Raw genomic sequence first — 8,725 nt, 5'->3', positions numbered from 1 at the left:
ATCTATCTATCTATCTATCTATCTATCTATCTATCTATCTATCTATCTATCTATCTATCTATCTATCTAGCTGTATTGTTGGCTTGGTGTGAGAAGCACTACAAAGAAACTTTCTCTTGGATGTGGTTAGTGTTATGATAGATGACTATAAAGGGATCAGGTTGGAGGTGGGGAGTCAAGGAAGGCTTTCTAGGAGGTTCTAGAACTGTCTAGATCTTTTCACTGTTCCTCTTCCTGCTGCTTGGTTCTTTAGCTCCCAGCTTCATTCTCCTGGTTTACCTACTGCTGTTTCTATTGTTCCTGCTTAGAAAAAGGAATTTGCCTCTTCCCCCACAAATCAAAGAGCAAAGGACGGTTTCAAAGTACAATCTGAGAAAAGAACAATGTAATGAGAACTCACATACCCATTTCCCAGCAGCCTTAAATCTCAACAGCAAGCCACATTTGCCTTATCACTCTTTCAAAGGAATTACGCATCACAGATCCGCCGGAGGCCTCCTGCGTGGGCCTCCTTAGAGGGTTTCCTGCTCGTGAGTTCAGCTTTTATCATTTCCATCCACGTTCGTAAAATATATTTCTTGCCACATATGCTATGTATCCATAAAAATTATAAAGCCTATCCTGCCTGTCTTAAAAGTTTATGTAAATGGCATCTCGTGTTCAAATGTCCCACTATATTTTCATTCTTTCAGTCAACATTGTTCTGGGGCTTTATTCAAATTTAGTAGATGTAGCTGTAGTTGTTTTGGTCTAAAGTGCTGTGTGGCATTCTAGTGTCTCACCACAGCACAATTTCCTTATCCATTCACCCGGGGATGGATAATGGGTTTGTTCTCCTGAGGGGTGTTGCTATGTTTTGTTTCTACACAGACCATCCACATCTTGTTTGTGTGTTTTTGTATTCTTGTGCAAGAATTCTTTGTAGTCAGGGTCTGGCAGCTCACACTCGCAATCCTAGCTACTCAGGAGGCTGAACTATGAGGATCAAAGATTGAAACCAGCCCAGGAAGACAAATCCATAAGACTGATCTCTAATTAACCACCCCAAAGCCAGAGGTGGAAGTGTGGCTCAAGCAGTCAAGTGCCAGCCTTGAGCTAACAAGCCCAGCAAGAGCACCCGACCCTGAGTTCAAACCTCAGTACCCACTCAGTCCTAACGGGCCTCGCTTAAGGAGGTTTTTGAATTTCCTGAAGCCGACCTGAAGAAATGGAGCTGGAAGATTGTCTGAGTGTGTAAGGGGAAGGCAGAGCTGCAGGGGCGGAGGGCTGGAGCGCGGCAGCCCCGACTGCTGGCCAGTCTGCTCCTCTTGTGTTTCCCTTTGGAGTGGGAAGGTGACCTCGGTAGCACGTCCTTACCCAGGAGCTCAAACTGGTAGGTTACCATCCGCCACAAATGACCAGCGATTTGCGCATGCCATTTTTTTTTTTTTTTTGGGCCCGGTCATGGGGCTTGAACTCTGGGCCTGGGCGCTGTCCCTCAGCTCTTCAGCTCAAGGCTAGCGCTCTATCACTTGAGCCACAGCGCCACTTCTGGCTTTTTTGTTTTTGTTTATGTGGTGCTGAGGAATCGAACTCAGGGCCTCAGGCATGCAAGGCAAGCGCTTTGCCACTGAGCCACCTTCCCAGCCCCTGCATGCCATTTTTAAAAAAAATATATTTGTGCTGTTCCTGGGGCATGAACTTGAGACCTGGGTGCTGTCTCTGAGCTTTTTTGTTCCATGCTAGCACTCTAGCACTTGAGCCACAGCTCCACTTCTAGCTTTTTTTTTTGGTGGGGGGAGGGTTGGTGGAGGGGTAGTTCATTGGAGACCTTCCTACTGGGCTGGATTTGAACTACAATCCTCAGATCTCAGCCTCCTGACTAGCTAGGATTACAGGCGTGAGCCACTGGTGTCTGGATTACATATGCCATTTTCCATGAGAGTCCCATGCACTTGAAATAATTCCCATGGGCACATCTGAGTTAAGCTGGGCGATGCTCTGGCTGTCCAGCAATGGATCCAGAGAAAAAGGAGACAAATCTGAAGAGGTGGGGAGCAACAGGTGTGGGAGAAGCCTCACACCTTACTTTGTAGTGATATTAGAACACACACCTTTGCTAAGTCAATAACTTCTCTGTTCACTTATTAGAATTTTTGCTTGCTCTTAGGAGTCATCGGAGGTTGGAGGGAAGGTCTGGGCTGTGATTTTGGGGTGCTGATGAAACGGGGGGTTGTCAGGAGATCTGAGCTCAGGATTCTGGCTCAGTGACTGAGTGAGAGCTGTAAGTTAATTGAGCGGAAACAATGAGTTAGTCAATTGTCATTCGAATCAGACCAGCCGCCTGACATACTATATCATCAAAGCCAGGGCATTCTGGGAAAGAATCATTATCCTCATTCATTATACTCAGAGTCTCCAGACTCTTGAAAAAAAAAAAAGCCAGATTACAAAGTCGCTGGGGCAGAACCTGGAAAAGATAAAGTTATAATTGAAAGCTACTTAGGGGCTATGTTTTCAATGAGTTCACCTTTCTACTTCCAGGCACGTTAAGAAATCTCAAATAATTGTTTTTGGCCCGAGCTAAATTTAGAGCGCTGGAGATGGATGGTTCTGTCACAGGCTTGCAGAAGTCAGGTAATGGTTTCCTGTTGTTTAAAGACTGCCACCGCTGAGCACCTACTGTGTGCGTGTCTCTGAGCCTCGTGTCATCCTGCTGCTTAATTCCTGCAGTCTCCTGAATACGGTTGCCAGACAGGAAAAATACATACAGCATGCCCAGTGACATTTGAATTTCACATAAATAATAAAATAATTTTAAAGTAAAAGTGTGTTCCAGATACTGCATTGGACATACTTAAAAAGGCTTTCTCTGAATTCGCATGTAACAGGGCAGCCTGCATTTCCTCTAAAACCCTATCTGGGAAGCAGATGGGACCATCCTGCATTTCGGAGGAGGGAATGGAGATTCAGGAAGTCTCACCTGGGTCCTGAGGTGGAAAGGGCTGGAGCAAGGGTTTAGATAGTCTTCTGGATTTGAACATTTTGGTTCACCAGTTCCAGGCACTGCCGCTTGCCGGTCCCATGCTGCTCCTGAGCCCGCCCCTTGCCGCCTCCCTTCCTAGCCTTCGCTTGCCTCCCTTACGTCTTCTCTGCTATGGTCACCTCCATCTGGACTCCATGCTAGGGCAAGGGGCATTTCTGTCCTGCAGTAGTTCCCGCCCAACCGTGGTCCGGCAAGTAGCCAGCCAATCATCCTTCCCAGTGACGCCCTTACCATCACAGATCACAGGTAGGTGATTTATAAAGCATGAAGATTTGCTTTCCACACGTCCTGAGGCTTGTAGGTCCAAGGGCAAGGGGTCATGCACGTGGTGAGGGCCTTGTGCCGTGTCACACCAAAGCCAAAAGTGTCACATGGTGAGGGAGCATGCCAAAGGGGAAACTGAGGCTGAGCCCCCCTTTGTACAGTAACTCACCCCTGTGATGACTAACCCAGTCCGTGACAATGCAGACATCACTTACGAGGCTGGAGCCCTGCTGTCTAAAACCTTTCCATTGGTTCCCACTCTCAATGCTGGGCCAGTGGCAGTTCTGTGTCAACTTGAGTTGGGGCTGGCATGAACATCCGGCCCATTCCATGTACGAGTGATGAGTGCGGGGACAAGCCAAGGAGAGAACTTATTTTATTTTACCTGTGAGGCTAGGGAACGCTTCATGGGGCAGGAAATACAAGCAGGCATCAGTAGAGAGGGAACAGGGGCATCCTGGGAAAAGGATGTGAAGATGAATCATAAATGAAAGCATAGCCACACGTCTGAAGAATGGATTCACAGTGCTCGTGCCTTGTGGACTGAAGACTCCTGTTCAGTTCTGAACCAGCAGATGGGCCTACACTTGCATCTGCATTGTAGTGATTCCAAGATGGCCAATCCATTCCTCCCACTGAGAAGCTCAGCTGCGGGGGACACCTAGAGAGGAGGTCAAAGGGCACACTGGACCAGGGGAAGGATTTTGTATACTCAGATTGAGGAGTTAAGATTAATTTACTTTTTTTTTTTCTTGGTCCGGTCGTGGGGCCTGAACTCTGGGCCTAGGCGCTGTCCCTCAGCTCTTCAGCTCAAGGCTAGTGCTCTACCACTTGAGCCACAGCGCCACTTCTGGCTTTTTTCTTTTTGCTCATGTGGTGCTGAGGAATTGAACCCAGGGCCTCATGCATGCAAGGCAAGCGCTTTACCACTGAGCCACCTTCCCAGCCCAATTAATTTACTTTTAAGGCAACTTTAGAGTCTCTATGAAAATCAAACAGTGAAAAGTAGAAAAATACACTTTTTTATTACTTAACAAAGTCCATTTTTTTGTTTTAAAATATGAAACTCAAAGAAGGAGGTAACAATGCTCAACAAGAAATATATTCATTGCCTTACTCATGGAACTGTAACCCCTCTGTACAGCATCTTTGCAATTAAAAATATGAAACTATTTCTTCTCTGGTGTTATTCTCCAGTTTGGACCGACTGGGTATGCAAATATCCTAGCTTCTCTCAGTGCATGTGACTTTTCCTCAAGAACAGACCTGAGTTAATGAGATCATTTCAATTACAGCAAGTTTGACAAATATCTATTGACTGCGTGCCATGGTCCCGAGACGGAGCCTGTGGTGGTTACAAAGATGAACAAGACACAGATCTTGACAGGAGCAGATTGTAAACTAGTGTAGGAGCCGGAACTGTGTGCTAGAAGATAGAGGGGTGACAGCAGGGCTGACAGACAGAAGCTAATTCCGGCTGAAGTAGTTGGGGAGGCGTGGAGAACCTAGAGGAGGGGTTTGAGGTGACATTGAACTGAATGCAAAGATATCAATGGCATTGGATGGGACAATCTGCAGAACAGGAAGCAAAGGTGTGAAACTCTATTTATTGGAACTTGTCAGGGGTGGTCATTGTGACTGGAGCATATAATGGAGTGCAAAATTGGCTCATCAGGAATCTGAGTAGTTTCTTTCTGCAAAAACAGAAAAAGGGGTCATGCTTCTGGGGGTTTTGAGAAGCAGGTTTTGAGGTGGCAGGTGCTGGAAGAGGAAGCCCAGGGGGCATGATAGGGTAGGGAAGCAGGAAACTGTGTGTGGACTCGTATGTGTGCATGCATTTGTACATGTGTGCGTGCATTTGTACATGCGTGCGTGCATTTGTACATGTGGGCATGCATTTGTACATGTGTGTGCATTTGTACATGCGTGCATGCATTTGTACATGTGTGCGTGCATTTGTACATGCGTACATGCATTTGTACATGTGTGCATGCATTTGTACATGCGGGCATGCATTTGTACATGTGGGCATGCATTTGTATATGTGGGCATGCATTTGTACATGTGGGCATGCATTTGTACATGCACACTGTGTTAGCCTTCCCATTGCTGTGACAAAATGTGTGAGACAGATCGCTGAAGGGAGGAGCGTTCTGTGATGGCTCATGTTTTCAGAGAGTTCAGACTGTGGTCTCTGGACTCTGTTGCTTTAGGTCTGAGACTAAACATCAGGGCAATGGGGGCACACGGTCCTGGCAGCCAGGAAGCAGAGGGGGAAACAGCAAACCTGCTCTAGTAGAGCTCATTTTTTTTTTTTTGGCTAGGTTAGCCTGTACCACAATCCTCCTATTTATGCTACTGGTTGAATTGGGGTTCTATAAACTTTATGCTTCTGCTGGCCTCAAACCACAATCCTTCTGACCTCTGCCTCTTGAACAGCTAGGATTACAGGCATGAGCTGCTGGCACCCTGGCCTATATCCTAGCTTTAAAAACTCTGCAGGCATGTTCTAGCACCCTTTGTCTCCATTTTTGCTTAGAGTTACTTGTTTTGAATTTCAGCAATGATGGACAACAGGTCTGCCTGTCCTGTATATCAGAGGAGGACCCACACTTGACTATGCCCCCCACCTTCCACGCCTCTGTACCCTACAAACACTTGAAAAGATAGCCAAGAACTCAAAGATGTCAGCTCTTCCTTCTCAGACCTGCAGGATCTTGAGTGACCCTCAGAACAGTGTCTCTGAATAGAAATTCAACAGCAAACTAGAAAGATAGACCTCTGCTCTCAGTGAGCTCACATTTTGCTTGGGGACACAGGAAACTGGTAAACAAGCTCAATCGAATGTCTCTGGTGGCTAGAGGGACAGCAGGTATACAGACTGAACTGAGAGTGTGCCTGTGTGGGCTGAGCAGAGGAGACCTCTCGGAGGTGGTGAGGGCTCCAGGCTGGAAATGTTCTCAGCAGCAGAGGGATCAGCCTGCCCGGGGACCCAGAGGAACCACAGTGCCCGGTGCATTGTGGGAGCAGAGAGGCCAGCTGTCAGCTGGGGAGAAGAGGATTGAGCCTGGAATCTGGGGGTCTGGCTCTGGCTGTAGGGACACCTCAGCTTGGAGGGATGCAGCAGAGGAGGGCGCACTCTGATCTGATATTTACCCGCTCACTGGGCTGCTGTGGGGAGGGGTCAGTGGGCTTCTTACATCAGTGACAGGTCCTGGCTGTTTCTGATTGAATTCTTCATCTACTGGCTCAATCTGACATTGTGGGCCTTAGCTTCCTTGTCCTCTGAATTAAAACAGACTTTTAAATTAGATCACTGAGGCCTCCTGCTGCTTCTCATACAAGCACATCGCTTCCCCTCCTCCTTTTCTGAGCGCTTCTGAGGCGTTTACAGGGGCTCCATGTGTGGGTTTATTCTGACTGACTCAGCGAGGGTCTAGACCCCAGGGTGGGGTTGCCAGCTCTACTTGCAAGGAAAAGAAGAGAGAGCAGAAGGGTAGCTCAGATATCCCCGGCAAGGAGCCTTTAAACCCTTGAGCCAGAGGCAGGCTGCCCATTGCCTGGCCCGGGGCTGTCTCCCGAAGGACAAGGCCCATGACCTTGTTCTTTGGAAGAAATCAGAGGAAAATGGTGATCGTGCCCTGTTCACTGTTTGGAGGGCTTGGTTTGATGCTTGTCTGCAGGCTTTGTGGTGGAGGAGGGACAGGCCACAGGGGTTTTATCTGGGGACTCAAAATAGAAGACTTCCACTGCAGGTGCCATAGCATGATGCCCAGGCTCTCCGTTATTTATATTTAATATCCACATACTTGAAATCTCCAGAGGAAGATGGCCCTGTGAGTCTTTGGCTGCATGCACTTTGACCCTGGGGGGTGAGTCTAGGCCTGGCTGGAACTTCCTTCCGTTTCTTAGAAGCGCAGCCCACTCCACACCCACTCCCACTAACCTGCTTCAGCCCAGTGCCTCTTCACTCCTCCCAGAAGCCTTTGCAGCCCTCCCACTCCAGTTTGGATGAGCATGTGTTCTCCTTCGTATGACTGGACGCATTTGTGCTGGGAATGTCTGTTGTCCTCTCCAGGAAAAAGCTTCCCAAAGACAGGTTGATCGTCCCCTCTGTGAGCCCTGGTCAACACCTTTTCCTACAGTAAACTCTGCTGGCTTGCTGCAATCTTTGTTTATTGTCTCCTTTGTCAATGCTCCTTGCATCCAACCTGGTCCCCGTATAAAGCAAAAGTCACCTTTTGGTGGTGTGAGAACAGGGCAGGGGCGGGGCGGGAAGGGGCAGGTGACGAGTCACAGGTGCCCTGGCTCCACTTGCAGCTCCCCAAGAACACTTTATGGGATGTCAGCCAGGTCCCAAACTCGGGGAGCCTAGGTCTCGTCATGTGTAAAAGAAACACGAGCTAGTCTAATGATGCCAAGGGGGTCACTGTGAGACTCAGGCAGTTAGTTCGTGTAAAGTGATGGCTGTTGTTTGCCTCTGCCCTGCTGAGCCGGCCTTCTCCCCCCTTGAAGGTCTGTGGGGTTCCTCGCTTGGAGGGTGTTTTGGTGACACTCCTGCTTCACCTGTCAGGATCAACTTCTCCTTCCTCGGGCCTCGCTGCTGGTCACCATTGCTCAGTGTCATGCACTCACTCCATTTTTCCTCAAGGGAACTAGTTCTCTCATCCTTTAACGATGGGAAAATTGCCTTTCCACCATGGGGGTGGATGGGGGCTATGTTGACGCTGTAGATGGAGTGATTTTCTCTGCGTGGGGTGACCTGAGGAATTGTCCTGAAAATAAGCTGAGTTACGGTGAGCCACCAGCTCCGGTTCCCACTCTCGCTTCAGCTTTGGGGGTGTGTGTTTGTCCTTATGGCCCCCTCGAGCTGGAGCCAGATGATCTTCTTGTTACCGAGGGGGGACACAGGTCACCTGGTCATTTCTCATGGCTGGGGGGTGCGGACAGGGTCCCTGGTGCCAGGCCAAGGGCAGATGATGGAAATCTCCCTGAGAGCCCGCTGTAGTGCTAGAATAGCAAGGTGAACTGGCCTCAGTGCAAGACCAGCTGAGGGGATCGCAGAAAGCATCTATGATTCTTCTGGGACTTTTGCAGCCCTGGACAATATTGCTGATAGTCTTACGGGCAGTCATTTGGAGTGGACAGTCCTACTCCTTAAACGAATGGTGTCCAGGGCCAGCCAATAATGTCCACACATTCTTTTGCCTCATTATAGCTTTTCCACTGTGCAGGTCACTCTGTGTATAGCTCACTTCTTTCTTGGGTCCACTGGGGCCAGAAAAGTGTAAGGTCAGGGTTTCTAAAGGGACAGAGCCAGTAGGACAGGCAGATCTCTGATCTATCTATCTATCTATCTATCTATCTATCTATCTATCTATCTATCTATCTATCTATCTATCTATCTATCTATCTATCTATCTATCTATCTATCTA

The sequence above is a fragment of the Dipodomys ordii genome, unplaced genomic scaffold (assembly GCF_000151885.1).
Source record: "Dipodomys ordii isolate 6190 unplaced genomic scaffold, Dord_2.0 Scaffold74, whole genome shotgun sequence".
Taxonomy (NCBI): domain Eukaryota; kingdom Metazoa; phylum Chordata; class Mammalia; order Rodentia; family Heteromyidae; genus Dipodomys; species Dipodomys ordii.
This window is presented reverse-complemented; position numbering follows the sequence as displayed.